The sequence below is a fragment of the Silene latifolia genome, chromosome 3 (assembly GCF_048544455.1).
Source record: "Silene latifolia isolate original U9 population chromosome 3, ASM4854445v1, whole genome shotgun sequence".
NCBI classification, from domain to species: Eukaryota; Viridiplantae; Streptophyta; class Magnoliopsida; order Caryophyllales; family Caryophyllaceae; genus Silene; species Silene latifolia.
In genome coordinates this window covers 69,810,434-69,829,782 of record NC_133528.1, presented here as the reverse complement: position 1 = coordinate 69,829,782, position 19,349 = coordinate 69,810,434, and positions in this window count along the sequence as shown.

Here is a 19,349-nt window from a genome sequence, read left to right as displayed (position 1 = left end):
CACCTATTTAAATGATCAAATTATGTGACAATTCCTCAATTACTCACAATAATTTCAATCTTAATTCACATTAATCTTGTAATATGAATTAATCCAACATTATTTTAAACTTCTTTAAAATAATTAGGTATCTATAAATTGTGAACTTCTTCACAACAATCAATCATACATTATTAATTTAATGTATAATCAATATTGGCCAAAACAAAACAAACAAAACCAAAAATAGTTTTTTTTTTCTTTGGTCTCGGCAAAAAAAACAGGAAAAACAAAAACAGGTTTTTTTTTCTTTTGCTCACGGCTGAAAAAAACCAAAACAGCTTTTTTTTCTCGGTATTTCAATAAAACCGAATCAAAAACAGAAAATATACATTTTTTTTCTTAAGCTCTCGGCTAAAACAGCCCAAAAACAAACAAAAAAATATATCTTCTCGGCACAACCACAAAACAAAAAAACTGAAACTTTTTTTTTTCTTTTGTGACTCGGCATTAAGCCCTAAAACCGAAAACAATTAGATGAACAAAATCGTTTATAGTTGCTATTAGAACAAGATTGGCATAATCATGAACATGTAAATTAATGAAACATGATTCTAAACAACGATTTAAAACCATTTATGCCAAAAACTATATAGCAAAAACAAATTTAACATAATCAAACAAGATGATTTCCATTCACATTTTAATTTACTGCTAATTAAATCAAAACATCTACAAAATCATCATATTGTCATTTTAACCTATTTAAACAATAATATGAATAAATCAAAATGGAACAAATCATCAAAAACCAAAGAAAAACAGAAAATCAATCGGGAAAAAAAAAATTCTTACGGCAAAAAAAAAAATTTTACACGGCCGATTATTTTTTTTTCTTTTCGAAATTCTATTGTTTAAATCATTCATGAAATTCATATAAAAATAATTTCGTGGCCTTGGCTCTGATACCACTTGTGGGAAATATCGGTATACTTCCCTTAAAATTAAGGATTATAACGAAATTATAATCTAAGAAAACTAGTCATAAATGAATTGCATAAACAAAATAGAATAGGGATTAAGAATCAACCTTTGGTCCTTACAAATATGGCCTAAGAACAATATCAAAATTGATATTCGCCTAATCGTTGCACCCAAGATGATATGAGAAATGCCCTTTTGTTCTTGCTAGAATCGATCCCCTTTTGCTTGAAGAGGAACCCTAATTTCTCTAATTAAATTTAGGGTTTTGTGTGATTTTGATGAGAGAATTTTTAGGTCCAAAATTAGGTTAAGAAAAAATGATCTACCACCCCCTCTTAAAACCGTGTAGGAGGAAGAGTATTAGGGTAGATATTTCTTTCCTATTTTTCGGTTTAAGTAACAACCAAAATAAGGATAAAATCCTCTTATTTTCGGTTATTCTCAAATTATATATAATGTGTATATTTATCCAATTGTCTATATATCGACATGTATTAATAAGTCCACTTATAACAGTTTGCAGTCGATTTATCAATATTAGTCTGTCAACATATATTTCGACAATATTGTATAATATATACTCCCTCCTATTCACTATATTCTTCCCCTTTACTTTTTACCCAAGAAATAAGGAAGTGAATTTGGACCACACAAAATACATTACCCCACATGCCATTGAATTTGGACCACACAAATCAACCCAAAAAAGGAAATAGGGAAGAAAACCTGAATAACCGAATAAAGAAATAGGGAAGAAAACCCTGAATAGGAGGGAGTATATACTAACTATAAATATCGCATATTTATAATTTGCTAATTAAATATAACTGGTTACATTTAATTACGAATAACATCTTAATTCGTTTAAGCTAACATTATATACATTTATTAAATATAACATATTATATTCAATTTACGAATTGACAGTTAATTCGTCTCAGCTAATATTATTTAATTAGATTAAATAATCGTCTCATCATCATATTGACTAACTATTTAGTCAAATACTTGGACTAACCTTTTAGTCAGGCATCAATGTGATTATATTTTCATACAATCACATCTCTCAAACACATCCTTTAGGTGTGAATTTTAGGGACCAGTTGATCACCGCCATCAGTATGATAATAACGTCAAACTTTCTAGCAAGTCAACCGTTATTAAGTAATCGTTAATCAACTGATAAAATACGAAGTATACCCTTGTGAACCTATAAGAGATTTATAAATGTTATCACACTAATTGTGGAGGACACAAGCTCCAACAGTCTTCTCCCAATTGATCGCTTGCATCTAGTGACAAAATTTTGTAGGGTGTTTACACCCCGGGAAGATATACTTAACACCCAAGCCTTGACTACCTTGTGAGACCATACTAGACCCGAGACTTGACCTAGAATCGACAAACCCTTATATTGTGAGGATAGAGCCTCTATTTGGACAGCCTATAAAATTTGTCCCGTTTAGGATTTGCGTGTAGGTCTCCTTACGTGGTATGTCATGTGAAAACGCACAAGTGTGACGCTTGTTCCTTAATACCATAGAAATGTTTGTACATATTTATAATGGCAATAAACATGCATGATAACAAACCTCGCGTAGCCATAACTTTTGTTTTACCCTTTAGTTTTGGTCCCATTTTTTAAAACCGTTTGAGCCTAAGCCTTTTCCTTTGATTAACCAACAAAATCAACTACATCCCAAAAACAACTCTCCCAATCGAGTTAGTTGTTGTAGTAGTATTTGTTGTAGATGGGTTGGAACCTCGTTCCTTGGGTATTTGAGCTTAAAAGTTTGTATCAAGCTTGTTTGGCTATTTTTGTGTAATAAAGAGGTTTTGAAGGAAAAGCAATGAAAAAGAAAATAGAAAAGAAGAAAAATAAAAAATAAAAAATAAAAGAAAAGAGAAAAAGTCGCCATAAGCAACATCTCTTGCACATCATTAAGAGATAATAAAAAGGCGTTACTAATACAGGGTTTGATGTTTTTTTGTACAATTGAGTTTAATTTTGAAAAGTTTGCATTTGTTGAAAGGTGATCACTTCACCATTTTGAGAAAATCTCATTTGTATTATTGGATGAAGTAAGTGTTTAGGTTGTGGCAACTACTCGATTTTAGCTCCATATGCCTAAATCGGCACTTGTGCCAGTCCCTTCTTACTTTTTCCTAAGCCCCATTACAACCCACTTGCCTCTTTGATATGTACATTACATTTACATTTCTCTTACGGTTCTAGGATGAAGTACCACATTAGAACGCGGGCATACTTCGCAAGTCATAGTAGGAGAGTGATTTTGGTTACTTTTTGCACAAAAATCACCCGATCTTTCAATGAGCGATGAGCGAAACCGTGAGAGTTGATACTCTAGATCTTCTATGGTCAAAGGTTTGGTATTGATTCTAATCGTGTGATGGTCATGTTAGCCTTGAGAGTCTAGCATTGGTTTTCCCTTTTCATGCCTAGAATTTGTTTCTTTGGCATTTCTTGTTGTCACACATGATTGTTTGAGCTAACTTTAGGAACTTGACACCTTGTTACGACCCTGAGACGGTAATTCCTTCACTTGACTCTTCAATCCCAAACTCGGCCACTTGGATGAGGAAAGTGGTACATTTTTGTAGATGTATCTATTGCATGCTTATGTGCTTAATGTTAGATGTATCGCCATTTTAGAAAGAGCCCACCTGCCTTGCAAGAAGGCATCGTACCTCATGGGTGTCTTGTTCTGAGTTGAAGGGGCAGAGTGAGGCCCGCTAATTGTTTCATATCGGATATACTATTAGGATTAGTTTAAATAAATGTCTTAACTTTAGTCACCTCTTTACTCGGGACGAGTAAAGGTTCGGTGTGGGAATATTTGATTTGGTCAATATTTACACACTTTTATTCCCTAACTAGCCTCGTTTTGCATGTTTTTTGTGACAATTAGGGTCATTTCGTATATCTTTAGCTTCATATTTGATAATCTATAAGGTTTGGTGTCGTTGGTAGGAAAGGAGCACTAACCTCACATTCATGGAGCATTTCGGAGCTAAATGGAAGCATCAAACGACTAAGCATCAAGCAGAGACTAAGGCCAATGTCTCGTAGTGAAATAAATCAAGTTTATGGGCAATGAAGGACAATTCCCCAAGCCCATGTTCAATCGCCACGGATTATGGGGCAGCAAGAGACCAAGGGAAAAGAGTAACAGCTGAACTCGTACGAGTTTCAGCCGAGCTCGAATGAGTTTAGGCTGAACTCAAGCAGCAACTCGCTCGAGTTCTTGAGCATAGATCGTCATTTCAGAGCCAATCACCAAGAGCTGCACTGGAGTCTTGCAAATATATGGATTCGTTTTATGGCCCTAAACTTCATTTAAGCGCTTAGTTAACCCTAAGCTTGTACTTACTATATAAATAGCCTCTTGTAATTAGTAGAAGACACAACACTTTACACTAGTGTTAGCACTAAATACTCTAGTTAATCTTTCCTTAATTAGTCTTAGATCTACATTTGTAATTGAAGATTTCTTGGGTTAATTTGAAAAAGGTGACAATTCTCCATCTAAATCAAGGATTTCTTCTTTGTTCTTCCTTATTTTGTTCATCTACTTAAGTTGGTATATTTCCTTAATCTCTACTTAATTTTTTGTTAATCCTTTGTTAATTACGCCGCTTTGATCATCATGTTTTCCCTTGTTATGATGTTTGACACCATTATTAACATGCTAATCATGATGAGTAGTGAGTAGTCTTTTAGCTCGGGTTAATGGGGGATTAGTGAATGATTAGAGGGTAGAATCCATGCTTAACGAGTTTTTATTATTGATTTAATGTTGCGGTTTCAACTAGTGCACAAGTTATATTTGATGAAATGCTTGATTGACAACCTAGCATAATTCTCTATCCGTTCAACTTCTCCTATAGAGCCTTAGGAGTAGTTAGACCAAGCATGATGTTGATAGAAAGCTGAGTGTACGCGAGAGCTAGCCCGACTCGACCTAGATGGAATCGTAAGATCGAGAGCCTTGGTTCTAATCCGACTACAACTTTGATTAATCTTAAATTCGTTTATATGTGAATCTCCCTTTGTTCTCCCCTATGATCCCATGACACTCTAGTGTTTTCCCCATAATTTTTTATATCTCATGTTATTTACTTGCGTTAGTTTTCATTTGTTTACATTTGATTGTTAATTATTGTAGTAGTTTAGAATACAAATCCAATCCTAATATTGTGACATAAGACATAGCTAATTGTAATCGATAACTCTCTTAAACAAACCGCCTTTGGGTTCGATCTCTACTTACACCTATACTAGTTGTTTATTGAACATAAATATTGTTTGGTGGTTACACGACAAGCTATCATGTGTATCGTCATGAATCTAAATTAAAAGCAAAAGCTTACCTTCTCCCATGGTTTGTAGAGGTAGGTATAATTCTTCTAACTCTAAACCTCTCCTTAATATTTTTGGAATATAATGGGAGTCGAGTGTGTTAAGGAAGAGTGAATGAATTGAGGGTAACACCCTTATTTATAAGAAATTATCACTCTATTAGACCACCCCCAAGCAAGGTCAATTGGGGGGGAGGGGGGGGGGTCAATTGGTGAAAGGTCACCTTAATCTACATTTAAGCAAAAGATTAGGATGACCCAAGGGTTGAAAAGGTGAGAAGAGGTCAATTGGTGACCTTCACTTGCTCAAATTGACCCAACAATTGACCTTACATGTGTCAAATTGTAATTGGTTACAATATTTAAAATCCAATAAAAAAAAGAAAACTAATATATTAACATTAAAAGTACAAAGAGTATGCGGTTTTTTAATGTATGCGGCTTTTTTAATTATGTATGCGGTTTTTTTAATTATGTATACGGTTTTTTTAATGTATGCGGCTTTTTTTAATTACTCAAATTATGTATGCGGCTTTTTTAATTATGTATGCGGTTTTTTTATTGTCAATGAAATCGGCTTTTCGATTATTAAATTTTAACTTTGTTATTTAATAATTTTTTTTCCGAAGTGTACGTCATTAAATTAATGTTTAATATATTGGAGTACTTTTATTTTTTTAAAATTACAATAAAAACTTGTGTATAATTAGTTAGTAAATAATAATTGAAAAAAGTAAGAGAGAGGTTTTAGTGGGGTAGAGTGTAGAAAATGATTGAAAATGTTAGAAAGTGGAAAATGATTGGATTAATTGACCCAGGTCGTGACCTTTTGCTTGGGAGGGTGAACATGGGTCAAGTTAATATGGAGTGATTAAGAGTAAAATTCTAATTGACCCGATTAAGTCGACCTTTTGCTTGGGGATGGTCTTAGGTCCATTAAATGGTGAGAGATAATACAATATGATCACTATACGTATTGGCCCATGTTCATTTTAGATGTTATAAACCCAAGACATAATTCGTAAATTGATCATTTTCATGAGCTAACAATAAGATGACGTAATTACAATTAAATCACTAAACATGTAGACCCACTTGGATCACATGTATTTCCACATATGATGTGCAAACCTTATGAGCTCAATTTTTTTTTAATATTTAGAAATGACATCTATGAACAATCTCGTCCATTAGTCATGCTAATGTAGAACCAAAGTAACTTTCGCCACAAATGTCTGGACGAGGCCCCCTTTTATTTTGAGACCTTTTTCTCAAGGTCTTACAGCCCTCATTTTCTACTGCACTTCGGGGAGGTAGACTCTCATTTTGTTTCCCAAGTCACTTAGCAGTGTAGTGAGCCTGGGTCTTACTCACCCTCGGTTTCCTTGTTTTGGTTGTGTTTGTTGTTCTTTTCCCTGTGTATATAAGAATACCACATTTGAATAGTGCTGATAACTAACATTTTTAGTGGGCAACGGTTAATTAATCTTTGATCCCTAATTTCTTCATCTGGGCGTTCGCGCTTACTTCTCTTCCACGATGTTAAATCTTCTAGGTATGATTCACCTCATGCTCCTTATTTGCACTTAGGTCAACCCTTTACTCTTGAAATTAGGCCAACATACACTTAATATAATAAATTTAGTATTATGACTAAACTAAGCGCTAACATAAAGTGATGTGACTAATGAATTACTATTGGGAAAAACAAAATACTAGTAAATAATGTTTTAATAAGATGGGATGATATGAATCAAGATGATGAGTTTTGCTTGCATGATTGATGAAGATGAAGTTGTATTAGTTGTTGATAGTTTTGAGAGAAAAACATGTTTGCTTAGATAATAAGCTAAATAGTCGATTTATCTAGTAATGAATGAATGTTTTGGAGAAAGTTTAATAAGATTAAATTGGTCACAACTCTTTTTTGTCAAGATATTTATTAGATAATAATCTGTGATGAAAAAGTACACGATCGATATTAATTCTTTTCACTGATTATATTTGGAGTAATTTTTTGAGATAAAAAACAAAGATTTTTCTCATTTGCATCCTTCAGGTTCTAAATTTTCTCATTTATACTGTTACTTTTTCATTAAGCACACGTGTATTAATTTTTCTCGTATATATTCATCCTTGGAAGGAAAACAACTTCAACTAACAATAAATCTTAGGTACGAGTTCAAAAATAATAAGACTTTTTTTTTACCACATTTATAGTTCTACAAAGTTTCCGACTAGCAAAAAAATGTCACTTTCGAGAGTCAATCTAATAGTTATGGTCAATCAAATTTTCTGGCTGAATAAACTTTAATAGAGTAGAACTCTGGACTACATGTTCAAAAAGCTGTGTTTATTTCCTCTAATTGATCGTCTTACGAGATCTTTAGATTTTTTTCAAAAAATGGTCGGGTTACGAACTCAATGAAAAAAGGTTATTTCTGATCGAGGTGCTTTTGTAAGAAGGTCTATGTAACAGCCCCATATAATTAAGAGTCTTTAGCTAGGCCTCCAAACTAAATGAGAGCGTTACCATCTCGATTGCCTGAGATAGTGAATAACAAAGTAAACCAATACCAAAGTACTTAGCGAATAAAGGTTTATTACAAATTTAATCCAACTAAATAACTTAATATAAAATTATAATACAACTCGCAACGGAAATAAATAAAGTGAATAATAAATCTATATGACCTAGACTTCTATGTAGACTGGCCGAGTCCTCTCGCATCCCCATAAGCTCCCAAGTCAGCTAGTCATAAATACCTGTCAAGTCTTCTCCCCAGTTATGTTTCATCACAGGTGTTCACGAATACACTGTCAACCACGAGGTTGAGTAGGATAAAATACATCATAATAACAAAGCAACAACACAATCTTGCAATTGTCAACCTGTCTTATCTCAACATCAACTGTGCACGTTATTCGCCAGAGACTAAGCCTGGGGCCTTCCAATTAATCACACATGTTATCCACCAGAGACTAAGCCTGGGGCAATCCAATATCCACATTATCCACCAGAGACATGGTTTGCAGAACCAACCTGGGGCCGTCCAATACTCACAATCCAATCTCTAACAACTTCTCATACATAACATAGACAAATTCAACCAATTCATAATAACAGCTCAATTTCAATAATAATAATCCTTCTCATGACAATATATTAAATCTCGACAACAATTATCATATTCCATGCTCAAGTAAATTCAATCAGACACAGTTAAGATGAGTAGATTATCCTACCTGGCAAGCAAATCCAGTTAAGCAGCTCAAAGTGATCCAAACAATAAAGCAGACGAATCCGATTATAAATCCTTCGCAATCCGTTACCTAACATATTAATAATAATATTTATAATCACTAATTATTCACTTTATTTAAATATAATTCAATGAATTATAATACGTTAATTATATTCTCATATAATATAATTCAAAAACCCGTTTCAATCCAAACCAAACCCGATACTCCTTGTTATAACATGCTTTAAACCGGTCTTAAAAACCCGACTCAATCCCCCTACAATACACGGTTCAACCCGTGAACAACACCTCTCCAAACACTCTTCTAACACACCCCGCAAACACCATCCGTATCGAGCCCAACCCGACACAACCACCATCCCGTTCGACTGCCACCACCGCCTGCTGCCCAGCCACCCACCTAACACTGTCAACACCACCAAGACACGACCACCGTACCTCGCCCTAGCTGCCACCCACGACTCAACAACAACAAAGCCAACACCTTTCCAAAACACCCTCGACAAAACCCAACCAACGCCACTACGCACCACCACTGACCACCCTAAACCTCCTCTGACGTGCGACGCCTCACCAGCCACCAACCCTTCCCACCATTGTCATGGTTCACATCGAGTCTAGTGGGTTTAATCCCCTGGATATTACACGGTCTCAACTACAAACAATGACCCTCTGTTTTCCTCTGTTTTCGCGAAATCCGGCCAACCACCGTACCAAACACCACCCACGACCACCCAAAATGGCCGGCCCTTCACCCAGATACCAACCCTAGTCTCGGTCAGGTCTGGGGCACACGAAACAAGGGTAAAAAACCATATAACCTTTGGTACAAACACCATCAAACACCCACACGAAAACCAATAAAAACACCTCTTCCCCGCCGGTCACTGGTGGTCAAACGGAGGTCTGGTTACTCCCTGGTAGTCCACCGTCACAGTCACAGTCAAACCAAGTCCTATGGTGGTCTAAATAACAAGTTATAATGAAGCAAAGTGTATACATGAGACGGTCTTAAAGTATTACCTTGAGACGATAGCTTCCTATGAAATTCCTCTACTTTTCTTCTCTAGATCTTTCTCCTTTTGTCTCTAGTGAATTGTTTGTGTTTTATGATAAATAAGGTCTATTTATATAGGTGGGTCATAGGGTATAAGGAAGCAATTAGGAAACTATGTAATTATCATATTATTATTATTATACAAATACGATTATTAGTATTATTAGTATAATTGTAATTACTATTATTATTATTATTGTTATTTATTATTTTATTTTTTTTATAAAGCGATGCGCGCAGCTTTCATAGATAGAAAAATAAAAGTTTACATGAAATTGGTGGGAAGCCGAGAAACAATCTGGGCCCCCACCCCTTAGCAACAGCAACGCTAAGTCTAATAAAAATATAAGCGGCCACCCGAGCACCCGCATCCTGTGATACCGAGAATTTCTGGATCCGCTTGAGCAAGGCAATAGCATCCGAACCCAGCTCTCCAAGCGAAGAGAAAGGGAAGAGAAGGAACCCATAACCAGCTGCCGCGCATAAATCCCCATACTTAGCACACTTACGCTGAGCAGCATCAGCGACAACCCGCCCGGGTACAAAATCGGCCATCCCAGTCTGAGTCAAGGGGGAAGACCCTGTCAAATCGACACACACATCACGCCCTCTGTCCCGGGAATAAAGCAGCAAATCCGCAGGACGAAGAGAGCCACCATGTCCGTCAACCAAACCGATATCAACCTCCTTACCCGTAGAAATACCAGACCTATAGCAGATGTCGAATAAAGTGTCATGAACGAGGTTATGCCGATGCTTAACACCCACAGTACCAGTACAAGAAACAGCGTGGTCCCCATAAACATCATTAGCAAAAACCCGAGAGTAAGCAGGACAAGGCCTAGATACCGTGAATAACGGAACACCCAGTCGATATCCAAGCACACTACAGTAAGTCCTCCCGTTCATAGTCTGACCCAACCCAGAGATAGGAACCGCACGCAACCAATCGGAGGAGTGGGTACCCTGCTAAGACTTCCACAACGCCAGCTGACGGGGTGTCAAAGAGAAAACAGATTCTGAAGCAGCAGCAACCATCGCGAAATATATATCTGCCAATTTCTTCATAAGTTTAAGGGCAGCAATTTCACTAGGATCACGTAAAAAAGCAAAACCTGTAGTCTCAGAAAACACCCGCAAGGCATCGTCAAAAGTAGGACCGGCATCTACAATACCAGAAGGCCGTAGGAGCTTAGCCGGCAAATCTGCAGACTGCAAACAGGACGCCAGAAAAGCATAGTCTAAAACATCTCCCGCCGCATAAACACCAAGCCCACCAAGATGAAAAGGGAATGTAGCAAGGCGCCACTGCCAATCCCCAAAAACAGGTCCAGACGCGGTGACAATACGTTCCAAGCTGGAACGAAGGGCGGCATCGAAAGGAAGATGGACCGAACCAAACACACGGGGGGAGCAAGTACGAAGAGAGAAATAGAGCTTAGAAATACCAGTACAAGCTCTAAGCAGAAGCAACTCACATTGCGGGTCCTCGATCCTCGCGACCAAGTCCATAAGCTCAATGGTCTTAGTCACTCTCTTCGCCACAAGCTCACTGCCAAAAATAGGACAAGTACTGACAGGTCCACCCAAAACAGAGACACCACGCAAGGGCCGAGCAATAGAAGGAGGGAAAACACCGGGAAGCCGACTCTGAGGATCCTCAATAGGCCAAAAGACCTCTTTCTTAGCGATATTAAGATGGAGTCCAAAACGAGGGTCATCCGCCATAATCAAATCCAAAATCCTCCCCACCTCCAAAGTGTCCCCAACAATGGTGCCATCATCCAAGTACCATGCCTGCATAGTAACGTCAGAAGAGTCCCGGATTTTGCACACTAAGGGATGCAAAACCAAAGCGAAAAGCAAAGGGCCCAAAGGATCACCCTGCTGGACACCCTGACAAGACCACAAGCAATGCTCCCCATAATAATGACGGGCCGGGCCAGAGTAACAAAACTCCACCCAACGGGAAAGAACCGGGCAACGACGGCGGACTTCCTGAAGCATGGTCGCATGATCAACAAGGTTGAAAGCATTCTGGAAATCAACCAGCAACATAGAAAGTCCCACCTCAGCACCACAGGCCTCAATGAGCCGATTCAAGGCATGGAAGATAGCCTCTCCTCCACCGGACACCCCAACCCCAAACTGAAGACCAGTAAAATAAGAAGACAAAGAAGTACCAACTAAAAAAGCACCAACCTTAGAGACAAGACGTCTCCAGACAGTGCCAACAGCAATAGGACGAACACCACCACCCGGTTTAACAAGCGCCGTAAGTGGGGCGCTGGCAATGTACTCACCAAGAGCTAGAGGACACCGGCCCTCAAGACAAAGATTAACCACCCTAGTAATAGAAGTGATCAAATCATCAGATATAGCCACAGCAGCGCCACTCAAACAGTCCATAAAGTGTTGGGCACGAAACCCATCCCTCCCACAAGAAGTGCCACGTGGGAAACTCCGAATCATATCCAAAACCACTGCCGAAGAGGCAACAAGAGGATGATGATCCACAGGAAAAGGAGGCAATGAAGGAGGTGGGGCGACAAGATGCTTCTCTCGCAAGGCCACAAGAGTGGCATCAGAGTAGCGGGCGACCCCAGAGGAAGAAAGCACCCGAACAGCAGCAGTATAGTGACTATCACAAATGTTCCGCCGACATTGACGGAGGTTAAGCTCACTCAAATCAAGATCCTCCTCCACATGAAACGAAGAAGGACCCTCATCCAAATACTCCCGTAACAGCTGCAAACCACCCCCAGGCACCCCCCAAGCGAGGATAGCCCTGGTAATACTCTCCTCCTGATGCTGGCGCCTAATAACGGTCTTACACTCAAGATTACTCCGAGGAGCGAAGGTCTTAAGCAGACAAAGAGGCAACACAAGCAAACGAATCCAGCAGGAAAGGTCACTAGGAGAATCGGCCACATCATCCAAGACCCCCTTCAAAGCCCGAGCAACCCCAAGACGACACTTCGGAGGTATAGAATTAACGGTGCAAAGGCCCAAAGATAACAAACGATCAAGCGAAGATATAGGGGGTGTTTGGTAAACGGCGGATTGGGAAATTTTCAGCATATTCAAGGCTTTTAGCATGTTTAACTCACCAATCTACTATTTTGAGTGTTTGGTAAATGGCATATTGAAAGAGTAGATTGGAACTCAATCTACTGTTTTCCAATATGCTGCTCTACCCAGCATATTCACATTAGTAGATTGTGAAATATGAATCCGTCAACAATCTACACATAGATACAACAATCTATTAACCAAAATCTGCTAATTACCAAACACTTCTACTAAATCTGCTAATTGAAATATACTAGTCAAACCTGTTAATCCAATCTGTCATTTATAATCTGCTTGACCAATCTGCTTCTGCTAATATCAATATGTTGATTACCAAACAGAGCCATAGACCACTGAACAAGCCCAACCCCATCATCAGATGAAATAACCGATGGAGACGGAGCCGGAGGTCTAGGGATAACCTGAATAATAAAGCTATAGAGGTCGTCAACACACTCCGGAGGCGCTACAATATCACCCTGACTATGCCGACATCTAGAGCGAAAGGTACGGGTTTTAAAGCACACTCCACACAACCAGCGCCCCATCCGCTTCAAAGTAATCTCGGCATTAAAGAAAATAGTCAGACTATCAGTAAGAGTTTGACGCGTAAGTCCCATAGCACCATCATGACAATGCCGGTCCTGAAAATGCTTCTGCCAGGCGGCCTTAGTAAGGCCCCTACCATAACCATCCGGACACCCATGAATAACCGAAAAAGGACAATGAATATTATTATGGTCTAAATATTCGGCTCAACTCGTCTTCCCGACTCATCCATTATTCTATTATTAATTATCGTCTAATTTGCAATTATTAATATAAATGACTTTTAATTAATTATTCGAATTACATAAATTATTCTTATAAATACTTATCAAATTACGGGGTATTACAGTCAAATTGAGAAAAGTAAAAATAATTTAAGGTAGGGAAATTGTATTTAACATAAAAGCCGCGAAAGTTGTAACAACCCGGATTATAAAACATAGGAAAAACATACTATAAAGTAAATATCAGAGTACGATACTGATAAAAGGGTCAAGGTGGCGGAAACACCTGACCAATCCGGTTCGTTACTAAATCTAAAACAAGCTAATACATTATTCAAAGGGTTCTTAAAACTGAAAACAAACTCCTAAACAATTTATTCATCTCGCCGCACAGCACTTCCCCAGCTAGATATCATCCAAACAGCAAACATTTGAACAACCTGAGAATGGGGGTCGACAATCAGTCGGGAGTAACTAGATGCTCTCCCAGTCATGTTTACAACAATTGAATATAATCAACAATCAATAACCATTGAGAGGCATAAACAGTAAACATGTGAGACCATCTATACTCATGAAAACCAAACAAAACTTACCATGTCTTATCAACCTTAGACGACTGCAATCGTGCAAACCTAGACCATATGCAACCACTAGACCATGAACACTTATAAGACCAGTAGCGATAAACGACCCACAACAACCTAAGGCACAAAGCTAGCATTTAAGCATAGCAAACATGGTGACACACAATCCACAGCAACAGAAGGCACAAAGCTAGCAACAAAGCATAGCGAATAGAGCGAACGCCCGTTAGAGCGTATAACCACTGCCTCTAACTTGCCAGAGCATATAACCACTGCCTCTAGCTGACGGAGCGTAAAACCACTGCCTTCATCGGTGTGGAGCGTATAACCACTGCCTCCACGGTACTATGTATAGCGTATAACCACTGCCTATATGTCTAAGACCTGGCCAGACTCTCGGTGCAATAACTGTACACCGAACGACACTCGGGAACCAGAGCGTATAACCACTGCCTCTGGCTAGTTCCGAACATAGACCAAAACAAACCTCGCATCAACGGGTGGCGTTGGTTCATTCCGATAGTATATAACTGATACTACCGTCATCTATTCAAACCAGCCAACAAACAATTGCACAAAGATAACCGATCAGTGCTAACATACGTGAACAACATCACGACTCAACCCATAGGATAGTATAACTGACCATCCTACTTATCAAATGAACAAGAGTAACCAAATATATATGCAAACACAATGTCATATAATAACTAAACACAACACAACATGTGAACACGTGTAAGCAACCCATGTTATAGTAACTTCAGCTATAACTTTAACATTAACCATTCAATGTTATAGTATTCCAACTATAACTTTAACATTAACCTTACCTCGTAACTCAATGTTATATTAGCTCTCCTATAACATTGACTTCATTAGCCTAATGTCACATTAGCATTAGCTATAACATTGACATGTGACTTAAGTTATAGTAGCCCAGCTATAACATTGAGCCATAATCTCAAAGTTATACGGCTTTACCTATAACTTTATCACGACCCCAGAGTTGTACCAACCCAGCTTTAACATTGAGCCATAATCTCAACGTTATACTAGTTCAGCCATAACTCTAGGACTTCTCACCAACCTCCACCATGCCGCCACTAAGGTTTCCACGTGGAATCCTAGCCGCACGCCCCAAACACCCAACGGGGCATAGGCAAGATACATTATACAATTTAAACAATAAAACACATACGTAAACACACAAACACGATTAAACATGATAATAAACAATCAAACACGTACCAATTTACACAAATCAATAATTAAATCATGTAAATTACATCAATTGGCATAAACACAATTAAAAGAAAACACCTAGTTACCTTATTAAGCAATTAAATCCTAGAGATCGTCTTCAATGATGTAGATGTCTTCTCCAGGTACAGTTTCCACGCTTTTATAAAAATCATCCACGTGCCAAAGATAACGAATCTAATAAATTTACTAACTATATATATATATATATATATATATATAGAGAGGCGGGATCTCGTGAGTTGGGGTCTTATGGTGAGTTGTGAGTTGGGGAAATCAAGGGCTGAGATTAAAAGAAATCAAGGGCTGAGATTAAAAGATAAATTAGAAAAAAAAAAAAAAAGGAAAAATCGAAAAATACAAAAACGCTGAAACATGAAAACAGACCCCTCATTCTAACGATATTCTCTCTCTCTCTACATCTCTCAAAATCAAACTCGGACAAAAACTCAAAAATCAGAACGCCAACTATAGGAAATTCATAAAAAACCTAATAAAATTACACAAAATCGTTGATTTTTAGCTGCAATCGAATTACAGGTAATGTAAATTCGTTGATTTTTAGTATATTCAATCGTATTTTCGAAATTAATGTAAAAAACCTAATTAATGTAAAAATCGTTGATTTTTAGTGTAAATTCGTTGATTTTAATTGAATTCAATACTTGATTTTACTTTTTTTCGGGTATAAAAGATGGACAAATGAGATCAATAACAATGTTAGCGAAGAAATCAACTCGACAAAGAATATGGAAACAGTAATACTCGCTATTCATTCTTATCTCTTCATCCGCCGTTGTTTATAAATAAATTATTGATTTCTACATGTTTCTCAAATTGTTATTCGATATTATTGTCTTTGTCGGCATGTATTAGAGTAGAAAAAGAAAACATTATTCGATATTAATGTGCTATTATTGATTGATTTCTATGTGTTTCTCAAATTTATTCGATATTATTGTATCTTTATCTGGCTTGTATTAGAGTACAAAAAGAGAACTCGTTATTCGATATTAATGTACTATTATTAGCCTGAGTGTTTATAAATCAATTATTGATTTCTATGTGTTTCTCAAATTATTCTCGATACTATTGTCTTTATCAAGGCTTGCATTACGAGAGAAAAAGAGAACTGTTATTCTGATATTAATGTACTATTATTGTAACCGTACAGTAACATGGTTATATTATTGTACTGTTATTGTGGTATTATTGTAACATTATTGTGCTATTATTGTGCAGTAACATGAAAATATATGCCTTGCAAAAGAGTAACATAATAAATACAGTATTATCTGTATGTAATAAAGTAGAACCAGAGTCTTGTTATTCGATATTCTTGGTACTATTATTGTAAAAAAGTAGAGAAACATGTTGATATTATTGTACTCTTATTCTGATATTATGCTACTATTGTTGTGATATTATTGTGCAGTAGCGTGAAAATATACAGCTGATAAGAGAGTAGCATGAGATAAACACATTTAGTGTTATTGTGATGTTATTGATTGTCGTCTGTTTCACACCTGCTGTTATCATACTGTTATTGTCACATTACTGCAATGTTGATCTCTCCCCCGTGCTACTGTTATTGTGATGTTATTGTGATTTTGTTGTCCAATTACTGTACTCATTATATTAATTTACTGTCGCAGATCTTTCTACTGTGTCTATTGTTGAAGACAATGCAGTCTTACCTAATGGGGATTCTTCTAATAACAGTATATACACCAGCCCAACCTGTTCAGACGAAGAAAACGATGAGTTTGTCTCAACTCTTCATTACAAAGAAGACACCCGGGGACCGAGCGAAAGGTGAGGACTGTTGAGAGTGATTTTACGCCTAAACGGGGCATGTTCTTTCTTACCTTGGAGGATGCAGTACAGTTCTACAGCATCTATGCACTCGCTTGCGGATTTGATGTGAGAAGGTACACAAATGCGCAATATAAGGGGGCGTCACCATTCAAATCACCGTCTCAGTAATGCAGACGGGGGTATAGGGATATGAAAAGAAAAATGCGACTTGAAGCAACAAATCATGAAGTCGTAATTTGAGTACCGTAGAGAAACAAAGACCGACGAATTAGACAGACAAAGAAGCATGCTCGACAAGGTGTGGTCAAAGGCGAACATGAGGTTGAGAACTCGCGAAAAAACAGACGACCGGGGTTTGGGTTTATTGTGGATGTCTTTGTAGACGTTCACAATCACTCTCTCACTCTGTCAAAAACAGGAGTTCCGGAAGCTCTCAAGGGATGTCCATGACTACATTAAGAGGACCATTATTGATCATACTAAGCTAAACATAGGTCCAACATTGAGCTTCCGAATTCTCAAGGAATACTCAAATGGTTATCAGAATATCGGTGCCTCTTTGCTAGACTTCAAAAACTTCAAGCGAAATATCAAGTGTTACATTGGGGATAACGATGCAAAAATGTTCATTGGGCATTTCAAAATGCTTTGGTGAAACAAAGGGGTTCTACTTTGCTTATGATCGGATGAGAACAAATGCTTGACGAAGGTTATTTGGGCTGATAAGGAAGGGATAAACAACTACAAGTTGTATGGAGACACGATCTCGTTTGACCCTACTTATGGGACAAACAAATATTTCATGGTGTTTACTCCCTTCACCGGAGTAGACCACAACAAGAAGACGGTGACTTTTGCAGCAGGGTTACTTGACTTCGAGAGTCAGCATTCATTTGAGTGGATTTTTAAAAATTCCTCGAAGCAATGGGGCAAAGAAAGAACCTCAATGTGTAATTACGGACCGGTGCCCGGAATTAAAAAAGCCTGCCCAAATGTCTTCAACCATTCTATCCACAAGTATTGCATGTGGCATATCATGCAGAAAATGCCTGAGAAAGTGGGAAGGGCAATCTGCAATGATACGGAATTTATGACCGACATAAATGCCGTTGTGTGGGATGTCGACCTCGAGCCACACGAATTTGAACAGAATCGAAGATCATTATTGAAGCCCATGGTATGGAAAGCAACCGGTGGTTGAAGTATGTCTTTGCAATCAGACAAAAGTGGATACCGGCATACTTTCGGGATCTGCCTCTAGGTTGTTTGTTGCGAACAACCCAGAGATCCGAAAGTTCAAACAGCTATTTCAAGCGGTTTGAAAGCCATTTTGGAACCCTCGTCGAGTTTTGGATGAGGTACAATTCTGCAATAGAGCAAAGAAAGGCATACACAAAGGAGGATGGATAATGCCAATGAGCATAGTATGCTCGAGAAAGTAGGGCCGATGAAGGTATTCCACTGCTATTCTGCTATTAATGTTATTCCACTGCTATTCTACTGTTATTCCCCTATTATTCCCGTGTTACTCTGCTATTCTGCTGCTGTTGTGTTATTCTACTGCTATTCTGCTGCTGTTGTGTTATTCTGCTATTAATGTTATTCCACTGCTATTCTTCTATTAATGTGTTGTTATTTTTGAATAAAAAACGGATATTCTTTGTGGAAATGGATAGTGTCTGCAATAACAGCAAAGTAACTGCTAAATTTAGTCTACTGCTATTCTGCTATTAATGTGTTGTTATTCTACTGCAGTTGTGTTATTCTACTGCTATTCTTCTATTAATGTGTTGTTATTTTTGAATAAAAAACGGATATTCTTTGTGGAAATGGATAGTGTCTGCAATAACAGCAAAGTAACTGCTAAATTTAGTCTACTGCTATTCTGCTATTAATGTGTTGTTATTCTACTGCTGTTGTGTTATTCTACTGCTATTCTTCTATTAATGTGTTGTTATTTTTGAATAAAAAACGGATATTCTTTGTGGAAATGGATAGTGTCTGCAATAACAAAGAAAGTAGTCGCTAAATTTAGTCTACTCGCTATTCTCGCTATTAATGTGTTGTTATTCTACTGCTATTAATGTAATTCCACCGCTATTCTCGCTATTAAGGTGGAGATGCATGCCTCACTTGTCTACACCCATCCTATCTTTGGGGACTTTCGAAT